The sequence below is a fragment of the Vombatus ursinus genome, unplaced genomic scaffold (assembly GCF_900497805.2).
Source record: "Vombatus ursinus unplaced genomic scaffold, bare-nosed wombat genome assembly UNPS02009770.1, whole genome shotgun sequence".
NCBI classification, from domain to species: domain Eukaryota; kingdom Metazoa; phylum Chordata; class Mammalia; order Diprotodontia; family Vombatidae; genus Vombatus; species Vombatus ursinus.
The window spans coordinates 16,204,694-16,217,624 of NW_020949548.1; the positions used below are offsets into that span (position 1 = coordinate 16,204,694).

At 43.5% G+C, this 12,931-nt stretch overlaps 1 protein-coding gene across 1 annotated transcript in view; it reads left to right on the top strand.

Annotated features, from left to right (window-relative positions):
• INSC (INSC spindle orientation adaptor protein) overlaps positions 1 to 12,931 on the top strand; it is a 173,325-nt gene that overhangs the window by 119,669 nt on the left and 40,725 nt on the right. The window lies entirely within an intron of this gene.

The window sequence follows — 12,931 nt, forward strand, 5'->3', positions numbered from 1 at the left end:
TCTATCTATCTATCTATCTATCTATCTATCTATCTATCTATCTATCTGATTATTCTTGACTGTCTATCAGGGCTAGTCCCTATGGTCCCCAGCAATATAACCAAGTAGATTCCCCTACATCCTTCAGTATTACCTTATCCCTGTAGGTTCTCTTCCTCTACTCTCCTACCACGCAGTGCCCATTGCCCTCATGCTCTCTCCACAATGTCCCAGATTATTACAAAGTTTTGTCCTAGTGAGGGCAGAGCTCCATGCTCTCAGGTCCATTCCTTCATTTGGATTTGCCCATCCTGTGCCCCATCTCTTGGGGCTCAGCTCTCCAATTGGTTTTCTGATGACTGTGCCGAACTCCACCAGTTACCCAATTCCCATAAAGCAGGAATGTATTGGATGACGGAATTGGGAATTAGAATGATAGGCCAAATCTCATGAAATGAAATTTGACAGGAGGCAAATGGAATGTCCCACATTTGGGTTCAAGACAACTGCACAAGTACAGGGTGGGAAAAGGGTCAACAATAATAATAAACACTTATTGGGTACCTGCTATGTGCCAGGCACTGTGCTAAGCACTGGAGATCCAAAGAAAAGTAAAAGACAGTCCCTTCTCAAGGAGACAATGTGCAAACAACTATGTACAAATAAGATGTACATTTACATTTATATGTATGTATACATATATATAACATATAAATAAAATAAATATATGTATGTGTATATACATACACATAATATACACAGATATATACATATACATATACTCATACATACACATACATATATGTGTGTATGTGTGTGTATATATATCTCTATTTATAATCTATATATCTATATTTATTAAGCTTAGCAGAGGGAAGGCGCTAGCATTAAGGGGAAACAGCAAAGGCTTTTTGCAGAGGGTGGGAAATAAGAGTTCCCATGAAAAAGACCTAGTTCTTTCAGTGGACTTTAAGATCAATAGGGATGAGCCATGTGACACAGTATTGGAAAAAAAGGTGACATGATCTTAGGCTTCACTAAGGAAAGTATAGTGTGCAGACTGAAGGGTGTGACGATCCTGCTCTCCTCTGCCTTAGTCTGACCACACCTGGAGTCTTGTGTTCAGTTGTGAGCACCACACGTTAGGAAGAACTCACAAACAAGCTGGTATCTGTCCAGAGGAGAAAGGCCTGAGGTTGAATGAATGTGAGGATGCTTGGCCTGGAGAAGGGAACACTAGGGGCATAGGGAGGGAGGCCACTACCTCTGTCTTCAGAAATTTGCAGGCCTGTCACGTGGAAGGAGGAGTTAGCTTATCCTACTTGATCTCATGAATCAAACTATGATGAGTGAGTTGGAAGTTACTGCAAGGCAGATTTCAGCTTGAGAGGAAAAAAAAAACCTTCCTAACCATGAAATCATTGGTGGGAGGCTCTGGTAACAGAATTTCAGACCCCCTTTGGTAGGTTGGGGCTTAAGGGAGAGGAGACATAGGGTAGTCAGGGAGCCTCACTGAAGGGGCAGCTAGATCCTTTGTCTGTATGGGGCCAATGAGGAAGAGACTGGGTTAAGGAGAACATCACGGTTTCAGGCTCTGTAGCTATCAGAGGAAACTGCCTCCTTCCCCTCCCCCTCCTCCATCCCTTGTCTGTGGAAGCCCATCATTGCCCCCACAGCCTGGGTTGGCCTCTGGGTCTCCATCTTATATGATGAGTATGACATCTCATGGTTCATGAAGCTCTTTCCCACCCATTACCTCCTTTGATCTCTGATGCAGCATCAGGAAGGAGAACCCAGAACATAAATTTGGGGCTGTAAGAGACCATAAAGGTCATTTAGTTTCCTTCTCCCCATTTAACAGATGAGGAAACTGGGGCCTACAGAGAATTAAGTGTCTTACCTAAATAAAGGATAATAATAAAGATAATAATGATGGGAATAATGATGGTGGTAGCAACAGATGTTCCAAGAGTACCTTAAGCTTCAAAAAATGATTTCCTCACAACCCTGGAGTTGTTTTGGAAGCATTAGTATTGTTACCACCATTTTACAGACGATGACATTGAGGCCCAGAGAGGAACAGTGTCACACAGCACATTAGTGGCAGAGCCAGGGCTAGAACCCAGGTCTGATCTCTAGCCCAAGGTTAATTCAATCAAGATATGCTGAGGGAATAGAAGGAGATGCTGTCCCAGGCTGTCAGTACCAAGTTAGCTATATTTATCTCAACTGCTGGGGACAGGAAAGCTCCAAACCTTGGTATCCTGTGGTTCTCTGAAGCTGGGCAGGGCAGAGGTGGGATGGTAGTGGTGAAGAAACTACTTGTTTTTGGAACATTATTTTGCTGGGATCCATCTGCATAGATTTGCTGATGGCGGACAAAACCCTTAGGTTAAATAGTGTTCTCAGTTTTGGATGTCCTGTACTGGGAAAGCAGATGTTGTAGGAAAAGTCTGGGGCACAGCCTATTCCAGGGAGCCTGGGCAATCCTGAACAAACTGCAGAGTGCTGTGGGTTGCTCTGTGAATTACCATGTCTAAGCTATGGAGGAGAGTTTGTGAAAATTCCCAGTGCTTAGTGGTTTGGCTATAACATAGAGTTTTGGCTACTTGGGGTGAACATGAAGAAACCCTGTAAGTAATCACAGGCAAACTGCAAAGTTCCATAAAACTGTGTTGTGAATGACCAGGTATACAGGAATGATGGTGTCTGGATTCTCAGGGTCCCTTCAGCCTTGGGACTATAGAACACTAGGAAGGTTCTTTCCTCCCCCTTCTCCTGCTCTCTTTCCTTCTCCTTTACAGACAACCACCTCTTGCCTCTCCCGTCCCCTTTCTTCTGGCCATTTACTCCAAGAGGATCTGCACTCCTGGGTGGCCCCTCTCTTTGCCGGACCTCAGGACTCAGCCTTTCTCTCTCTTTGGGATGCATGGTGGCTTTTTGCCTTCTGACCATGTTTATTTTCTCGGGTGAGTTTCCACCTTGGCTACAACTTACCTAAGACTCTCTGTGGCTTCCTCCCCTAACGGCATTCTCTCTGCTGCCTGCTCCCCTTCCTTGCCCAACCTCTTTACACTCTCCTAGACTCGTTCTAGACAGAAATTATTCAGGAAACCAAGAGTATCTGGCTTTGGGAAATGGACCCAGAGTGAGGGTGCAGACATTTCGGTTGTAGTTGGAGCACTAACTCTGGAGTCAGAAAACCTAGGTTCAAATCTAACCCTTGACACCTGTGTGATCTCGGGCAAGGTATTTAACCTCTTGGGCCTCAGTTTCCTTGGCTGTAAAATGAGGGCGTTGGATTAGATGATCTCTGAGGACCCTCCCAGCTCTAAATCTATGATCTTCCCAAGGTCAACACCTGTTTTATCCCCACATCTCTATTTTCAATATGCCTAGGATGTAATCAGCACTCCCAAGAAGAATTGACATTTCCCTAGTGCTTTCAGATTTAAAAGTGTGTTTGTCACAACAGCCTGGTTGGGTAGGCAGTGCAAGCGTCCTTATCCCCATTTAGCAGATGGGCAGCTGAGACTATGAGAGGTGGCTTTACTTGCATGGTGGCATAATCCCTTATGTATCAGAACTGGAATTGAACACAGGCCTTCTGGCTCCATGTTTAGCAGTCTTCCCGCTACACCACACTGCTTTGGACTTTGGGGAGAGGTATGACATGAAAGGTCTTAGCACATTCATCCAAGTGAATAGTATGGCCAGATGAGGGTCAGCCATGGCTGGAGATTCCAGAGAGCTGGAGGTCACTCATTCCATGGAGAATTCTGCACGGCAACATCAGCAGGATGGGGACGTGGGCCACTGGTAAATTATGATGAGGGCCCCTTTGGCCATGAAGGTCATCTTGGCTGCAGCATGCATGTGCAAAGATCCCTCCTTCTCTCTGTCTTTCTTTCCCTCTCTCATTCTGATCCCTCTCTCTCTCCTTCTCTCCCTCTCTCCCTCTATCCCCTCTTCTTTGCTTCTCTCCCTCCCCCTCTCCCTCCTTTTTATCCGCTCCCTCCCTTTCTCTCTCCTTCTCTTCCTCTATCCCCTCTTCTTTCCCTCTTTTCCTCTCCCATCCACAGCTATCCTCCTCCTGGGTTAGGGACTGTATGTCCATTAAGGAAACAAATGTGGAATCAGTTCCACAGAGCAAGCAGCCATCACATCCGTGGGCAGGAGTCTCCGAGGAAGACAAATAAGATAAATTACTGGGCAAGTGTTTTTCTATCCCCTCAGGCACTTAAGAGATTAAACATTCTGTGAGCCTTCCGGCAATGAATCTTCTACCTAGCCGGGATCTATATGCTCTGGTTGCAAGTCAGAATGAAATAGGGCTCTCCTCCAGGTGGGCCCTCTCTTACCTGTCACTTTCATCCATGTCTCTCTGGGAAGACACATTGGGCCAGGCTGAGAAGGTAGGGCTGGGGCTCCTTACCCTGCATTCTGGCCAGGGCAGGACAAGAGGAAGGAGCTCCCAGCATGACAGGATGTTTTCCCAGATAAATCAAAGGATGTCTGGGTTTAGAACATCCTCAGATGATAGAACACAGATTGGTAGAGCTGGGGGGAGGGGCATTGGAGATAAGCTAGTCCAGAGATTTTTAACCTGGAATCTGTGAACTTTTTAAAAAAAATTAATTATTAAATTTTTTTTAAGGCAATCAGGGTTAAGTGACTTACCCAGAGTCATACAGCTAGTTAGTGTCTGAGTTTGGATTTGAAGTCTGGTCTCTTGACTCCAGGGCTGATGATACATCCACTGTACCACCTAGCTGCCCCCGTGAACTTAAAAATATTTTGACAATGACTTCAATATCATTGGTTTCCTTTGGAATCCTATGTACTTTATTCTTTTAGTCTTAAAAGCATTTTTTTCTGAGAAGAATTCCATATGTTTAACCAGACTGTCAAAGGGCGTGACACAGAAACATTGAGAAGCTTTGATCTAATCTAGCCCTTTCCTTTTTTACAAAAGAAGAAACTGAGACTCATGCAGAATTAGTTAAGTGACAGAGATAGTATTCCACCCTGTATCTTCTAGCACCCAAGTCCAGTGGTTTTTATCCTGGAGAACTGCAAACTGGAGAGATATTTTTACACAGCAAACCAATGGCTGTGTTAAGACTTTTGCCCATTCTACGTCAAGACTAACTGTGGAATCACCTATTTATTTGTTTATTTATTTATCTGTTAATTCATTCGTTCATTCATTCATTTATTTATCATTTATTTATTTATTTATTTTTAGGCAATTGGGGTTAAGTGACTTGCCCAAGGTCACACAGCTAGTAAGTGTCCATGCGCCACCTAGCTGCCCCTAGAATTACCTATTTATGCTAGTGATTCTCCAACTTTTGGCATTGGGACCCCTTATGCCCTTAAAAATTATTTTAAGGACCCCAAAGAGCTTTTGTTATTTGGGTTATGTCTGTTGATATTTACTGTATTAGAAATTAAAATATCTTAGTATTATTAAGAAAATAATTTCAACTTTGCAGACCCCCTAGGGTCCCTAGACCACACTTTGTGAACTCCTGAATGGAAAACTGGCTGGCTCATTGATTCTGTGTTCTAATACTCTCATTTTTTAACAAAAGATTAACAATGTCTTATTAATGTTTAAGAGCAAAACTATCTTTTTAAAAATATATTTTATTTCCCCCCCAATTACATGTTAAAATAATTTTTTAACATTTAAAAAAAAGTTTTGCGTTCCAAATTCTATCCTTCCCTCCTCCCTGAGACAGTAATAAATCAGATATAGATTATACATATGCAATCATATAAAACATTTTCTTACAATACCATCATTTTACAGAAGAGGAATTGAGATCTAGATTAAGGGAAGGGACTTAACCCAGGTCTCTTAGCAAATTAGTGAACAGATATAGGATTAGTATTATATCATATCAATCAATCAATCAACACATGTATTAATTGCTTAGTATATGCTAGTAGGCACTGTGCTAAACACTGGGGATAAAAATAAAGGCAAAAATAGTCCCTGCCCTTAAGAAGCTTTGCAAATTCCAGTCCAAGAATTTCCACTATGCCACAATGTCTCTTTATGTATAGGAAAGAGTTACCTAATTCTGAGGGTCACAGAACCTAGAGAAGGGTCCCGAAGAAGGAGGGGTAGTCTTAGATTTTACACAGAGTCAGCTCCCGTGGGGTCCTGAGTAAGTGGTGGAGACTGGAGGGAGAGTTTGAATGTATTAATAAATTTAGTCTCTCCCCCCCTCCCACTTTTTTTTTTCTATGGGTGATAAATGATCTGCTTAATCAACCATCCTGGATAACAGAGAGGAACTATACGTGCTGCCCTGTAGGGATTCACACCTTTGAAGGACTGAGGGAAGCAATGTGAGGTGCATTGTTTTAGAAGGGGCTTGAATCCCAAACCAACTTTGCACACTGCTCTTGGGTGAGCCTGGGTAAGCCATTCCCTGCTCTGTATCTCAGTCTTTTTTCCTGTTAGATGAAGAGACCCAATCGACATCTAGATAGTTCAGATACAAAGGGGCTGGACTAGCTGATACTAGAATTCGTTCTAACATTTGATCTAATGATGCCTCTAAGTTATTTTTTTCCCCTTCATAAAATGCAATAAAATACAAGGTAGCTAGGTGGCAGAGTGGAAAGAGCGCTGGGCTTGGAATCACAAAGGCTCACCTTTGTAAGTTCAAATTCGGCCTCAGACACTTACTAGTTGTGTGACCCTGGACAAGTCACTTCACCTTGTTTGCCTCAGTTTCCTCATCTGTAAAATGATCTGGAGAAGGAAATGGCAAGTCACGCCAGTATCTCTGCCAAGAGAACCCCAAATGGGATTGTGGAGAGTTGGAGACAACTGAAAAAGAACAAAACTTGGAGAGCTTCACAAACACAATGGAATTTTTTTCCTGATGCTTCAGAAGGCACTTTGGAGCCTTGGAGTTACTCCAAATCTTTAATTAAACCATCAGTTATCATTTTACTGTAGTTGGACAGAAGGGCCAATTAAAAGGGAGCTTTGGTCACTAGAATGCTGGGAACAAAGCAAGTTCATCCTCTGGAAAGTCATCAGGATTCACCTCTCCTCTCCTAACTCTGCCCTATTGTCTAGGAAATCCCATCTGTCTGGGGCTAATTCCATCAATCATTTAAAAAAAAACAACCCTAAACTAGTATTTGCCTTTTGTTCTTATATCACTTGCATTTTCCAATCTATCCCTCCTCCCTCCCTAATTCAGAGAGTTCTGTTTTGACAATGAATAAACAACAAACAGTTCGGCAAAACTAACCAGGGTCATGTATAAGAATTTGTGACATTCTGGGCAGACCTCCGCACACATAGTCTCCTTTCCCCAACCCCCAAGAAAAGGTCTCTCTCCTCCTCCCATGGTATCCTCTAATCCAACGTCCCCATTTTATTGAGGCCTCGAGAAGGGAATGGACTTTGCAGGTTCACACGATCATTACAATTATATTTGTTCTACATGGCCCCAGAGAGCAGGTGTGTGCTTGTGTGTGTGCTCGTGAAGAAGTGCAAGAAGGCAGATTTCAGCTTACAGCTAGAGGTGTTTGGAAGGGTAAGGGGCTGCCACTGGAGGTAATGAATTCTGAGCAGGGGCTGGATAAACACAATCTTGGGACAGTACAGAGGGCATTTTTCTTCAGGTTGGGGTCAGACCATATCCTTGCTGAGGTAATTTCCACCTCTGTGATTCTGTGATTCCATGATCCTATCTTGGCTCAGCTAAGGCTGACCAGGCCTTTGCACCCAGGGGTGGTCCCCAAAGCCTCTCCCAGCAGCAGCTGTACCCCCACAGAACCAGAAACTTGGCTTTTTTCAGTTGCTTCTGTTGGAGGTGGGGGTGGGGGGTGGGATGTCTCAGACACCTGAGTGTTGATAATATCATGGTCCATGGGTTGCCATGGGAACCGAGCAGGAAGTATGTGCTGCAATACTAATAATCCCTTTCATCTAGACAGAGCCTTCCAATTTTCAAAGCCCTTCCTGTTCCATTCTCTTTTTTGGTCCTCATAACAACCCCCTGAGGTAGCCAAGGCAGGTTTGAGTTCTATTTTGCAGAGGAGTCTGAGGCATGATGAAGCAAATTGACTTGCCCAAGGTCACACAGATAGTAATTGATGGAGGCAGGACTACATCTATGTCTTTTGGCTCCAAGTTCAGGATTCTTTTCTTTGCTCCCCTTGCCAGCCTCTACCTCTCTTAGAGTTCCTCAAATAGTTTATTGCTTGGTATTTGAGGTATGGTTTGTATGTGTGCATATGTGTGTGTATATGTATGTGTGTGTATGAGTGTATGTATGTGTGTGTGTGTGTGTATGTGTGTGTGTGTGTGGATCTCCTCTGGCAGCCATCCTTCCTAACGGTGACTCTGAGCTCTGCACATGCCCCTTTGCTCCCTTGTCTTTCTTTAGTATCAGAGTGAAACAACTTGGACTTGGAGTCAAAGGACCTATGTTTGAATCCCTGCTATGCAGCTTACTTGCTACGTGACCTTGACAAGACATTTAACTTCTCTGAGGCTCGGTTTCCTCCTTTTCAAAATGGCATTAATGATTTGTGAGCTCTCTCCTATATACATACATGCACATGTCTCCTATATATATACATGTACATCTCTCCTATTATATATATATATACACATACACATCTCTCCTGTTATACATACATGCACTCTCTCCTACATACATACACACACATCTATCCTACATACATATATGCATTCTCTCCTATATACATACATGCACATATCTCCTATATATACACATGTACATCTCTCCTATATATATATATATATATATATATATATATATATATATATACACATACACATCTCTCCTATTACACATGCATTCACTCTCTCCTACATACATACACTCACATCTCTCCTATTGAGGCACAGAGGAAGCCATTTTGGTACCATAAGAGCCCAATAGAAACAGATACCATCAGAACCAGGGCGCTGGGATTATTCCTTGTCCTCTTTCAAAGGGCTCTCCTAGGCAGAGGCTGCCCCCTCCCTCCCCACATCAGTCTACATCAGTGTCCTTCCCTGCCCCAGAGCCAGAGCAGATGGAGCCATTTCCCTTGAGAGCTCCAGTAGGATGGAGAGGATGCAGTCTGAGTCAGAATCATAGGATGTCAGCGCTGGAAGGAGCAGGCAGGTCAGCTGGTTCAACTTCTACCTTGTGGCCATGGAGCCGGTATCCCCTACCCAATGTTCCCTTACTACCTCCCTACCCCCACACCCCAAGGACTGAGGAAACTCTGTGCTGGGAGGGGGGAATTTAGCCAGCTGCCTCAGTTTCTCTCAGAGGCTCTGCCTTTTTGGTAATTCTTTTGAGGTGCTTTTTGTTTTTGTTTTTTTGTTCTAGTGGGAAGGGGCAGAGGGAAAGCAGGTAAGATTTTCTTCCCCTTGAGTACTCTCCTGTACTTACTGCCTTGACCTTGATCTGAGGGCTAGGTGTATTTTCCCTGTCTTTAGTCTGAAGGGATTCTCTAAAGATATCCTCCTGATCCTATTCTACCCTACTGGGGCTCAGCCCTGTGACCACTAGCTCTCTGTCTCTGTGTCTCTCTGTCTCTCTCTGTATGTGTTGCAAACTAGAACTTGTCTCAAGGAATGCCACTCCCCTGCCCTTGAACAAGCACACATAATGAGTCTGAATTAGAAGCCAGTTCCCAGGATTCCCAGCTCAGAGCTCTTCTCCATACTGTGCTAGGTGGCAGCTAGGTGGTAAATAGAGTCAGGAAGATGTTTACTAGCTGTGTGACTCCGGACAAGTCATATAACCCCTGTTTGCCTCAGTTTTCTCATCCATAAAATGGGGAAAAATAACATCTACTTCCCTGGGCTGTTGTAAGGCTCAGAGGAGATAAATGGGAAATGCTTTGCAAACCTTAACGTGTGATATAAATGTTAATAGCTGCGCCACTGGTGATAACGAAGTTTAAATACTACACCCTAGTACTGAAGGCTGTTGATGCTGACTCTAGATCTGGGAGAACTCACATAGTAAGAAGAAAAAACACTTGAAAAATGGCTTCGGTCTCCTCAAAATCATCCTGGGTAAAGCTCTTTGCTGCAGGGTGCTGAATGACCAGCTGATCTGATAACAGTCACTTCGGCCATTAAGCACACGTCAGCTTCAGGGTCAGTTTCCTTGGCTGACTGAGCTTACCACACAGGTTCTGACTGTGGCTCTGGCTCTGTGAATGAATGGGGCTATCACTGAAGGAAGGCTTCAGGGCAAGCCGGGATCCCAGGCTAAAAGGCTGTCTGGATCCTAGGTGGGAAAGGACAAAGAAGATGATGAGGAACCAGACCCAGAGCTCATCGCTAGTCAGGTCTAATGCCTATGAGGAGTATATGTTCAGGGGTAGCGGTGGGATATGGTGGGAAAAGCCCTGGATTTGGAGTCAGAGTGAATCTCAGCTTTGCTGCCTACTAGTGATTACACCTCAGACAAGTTGTTTTAAGCTCTCTGGACCTCGGTTTCCCTCTTAGTCAAACAAGGGGTGAGGACTAGGTGTCTGCCAGTTCTAAACTCAATGAAACATAGAAGTCACAGACCGTAAGGACCAGAAGGGGATCTAGAAGTCTTATTAGTCCAACTATCTCATTGTGAAAGAGAGGAAACTGAGGCCCGCACAGGGGAAGGAACTTTCCTGAGTCATATAGCAATTTAGAGGCAGAACCTGCATTAGATCCCAGATCTCTAGTCTAGATACCCAATTCAGTGATTTTTCTATTTCATTCAGCATTCCACAAGCCAGGTCAAAATTCTCTATGTACAGGGGCAGCTAGGTGGCACAGTGGCCCTGGAGTCAGGAGGACCTGAATTCATATCTGGCCTCAGACACTTTACATTTACTAGCTGTGTGACCCTGGGCAAGTCACTTAATCCTAAAACAAAAACAATTCTCTATGTAGGAGGACATGGCTAGGATTAGGGTCCAGCAAAGCTCTGGGCTGTCAGGAATTGTTTGCTGGGACATTTGCTATCTGACCACTCCGTTTCCCATAATTGTCTGCCTACACCTGTTCTTTTGCATGCGCTAAGAGCCAGCTGAGCAAACAGGCTGTGAGCAGTGCTGATGGGTCGGAAGGACAGGTTGCTGAGGGTCTGACAACAACACATGAAGATGTGTTGACCTCCACCTCACGGGATCAATTAATGTGTCAACCAGTAAAGATTTATTCAGCTCCTGATCTGGAGCAAGCAGACAGCAAGGAGTCTGAGTTTCATTTTGTGTGCATTATCAACAGTGGACTGTGATGCCTTCCCTCTCTCCTTGTCCTCTTCCTTGTCTTTGCTTTCAGCCCATCTCTTTCATGCTTGGTCCTTCCTAGTGCACAGGGGAAAGTCAAAACTGTCTCAGAGATGGGTCAAGGATGGTGGATTCCTAATGTCCCTGTTGCAAGCTGAAGAAGAGTTTCCAAGATAGAAAAATAAAACTAGGAATTTGAAAACCAAAATCAAAGCAGGGAAAAGATACATGGTTATTCAGATTGTGATGAACTGAATTTTCCCCTTGGACCTGAGAAAACCACGTGGGGTATGGTCTCTGTGAAAGGGAAGTGATTTTCATTAACAGGATCTAATTCAATCTGACAAAATTCTGTGGTGGGTGCTTCCAAGGCTGACGACACTCACCACCTAATAGAAAATGGAATTGTAAATGAAGTTTCCGTTTTGAAAGAATCCATCTCTGTCTACTGCTCGCTCATTTGGTTTGTATGACAAAGGACTTTGGCTTATGGAGAAGATCCCCATCACACATAGAGAGTTAGAGGGCTTATGTGCAGTGAGTAGGCTGGGGAAATGAGTCACCTCGTCATTCTTAACAGCCTAGGGAGAGCCAAATGAATGGTAACCGATCTGGGCCTTGGTAACCAGCATTGTTTACCAGAGGGGATGGCTTGATATTTTCCTAGCATCTCTTGTTCCTTCTCCTATAGGCTGCAAATGGATTGAAATATCTAAGGGTCTAATCATGAGCAAAGCTGGTTTGGTTGAAAACATGGTTTCTGCAGGTGTTCTGATGAGGCAGGTGAGGTAACTGTCTGTAGCACAATCTGGAATGGTAGACGGTGAGGTGGGGATAGAAGTCAGGGTCACAGGTAAAAGTAGGAGCAATAGCAGAAGGGATTGGGGATATGGTAAGCATCTTCAGGTATCTGATAGTTGCAGTTTTAAACTTTAATTGTTACTTAAGCTATAATTATTATAATAATAATGATATAATAGCCATTTAAGATATTAAGACTTCAAACTCCACTAAGACTTTGGGGATGACCCAAATATCTTGGGGAAGAGGGGTTTGAATTGTTCTGCTTGGCTGCAGAGGGTAGAACTAACCACTACCTAAAGGCAGACAGTTGGTACAGTAGATAAGAGCACTGGATTTGGAATCAGGAAGACCTGAATTCAAATCCTGCTTCAGGCACTTACTCAGCTGTATCACCCAGAGAGTCACTTCACCACTCTCAGACTGAGTTTTCTCATCTGTAAAATGGAGATAATCATAGTATCTATGTGCCAGGGTTGTTGTGAGGATTAAATAAGATATCATATGGAAAGCACTGAATAAATGCTATTTGTTGTTATTAATATCAACATTTTAAATTTAATTACTCTGTTGATAATGATAATGATAAGGAGAACTTGTATGAGGCAGATTTGGAGTCATTATAAGAAAAAACAAACTTCCTATTTACTACTACTACTACTACCACCACCACCACCACCACCACTTCTCCTTCTCCTCCTAGCTAAATAGTGCCTTCTATGTCAAGTGTTTTATAAATATTATCTCATTTGATCCTCACAACAACCTTGGGAGGCAATCCTATTAGTAACCTTATTTTACAGTTGAGGTAACTGGGGCAAATGGGTTAAGTGACTTGCCCAGGGTTACCCATCTACTAAGTATCTGA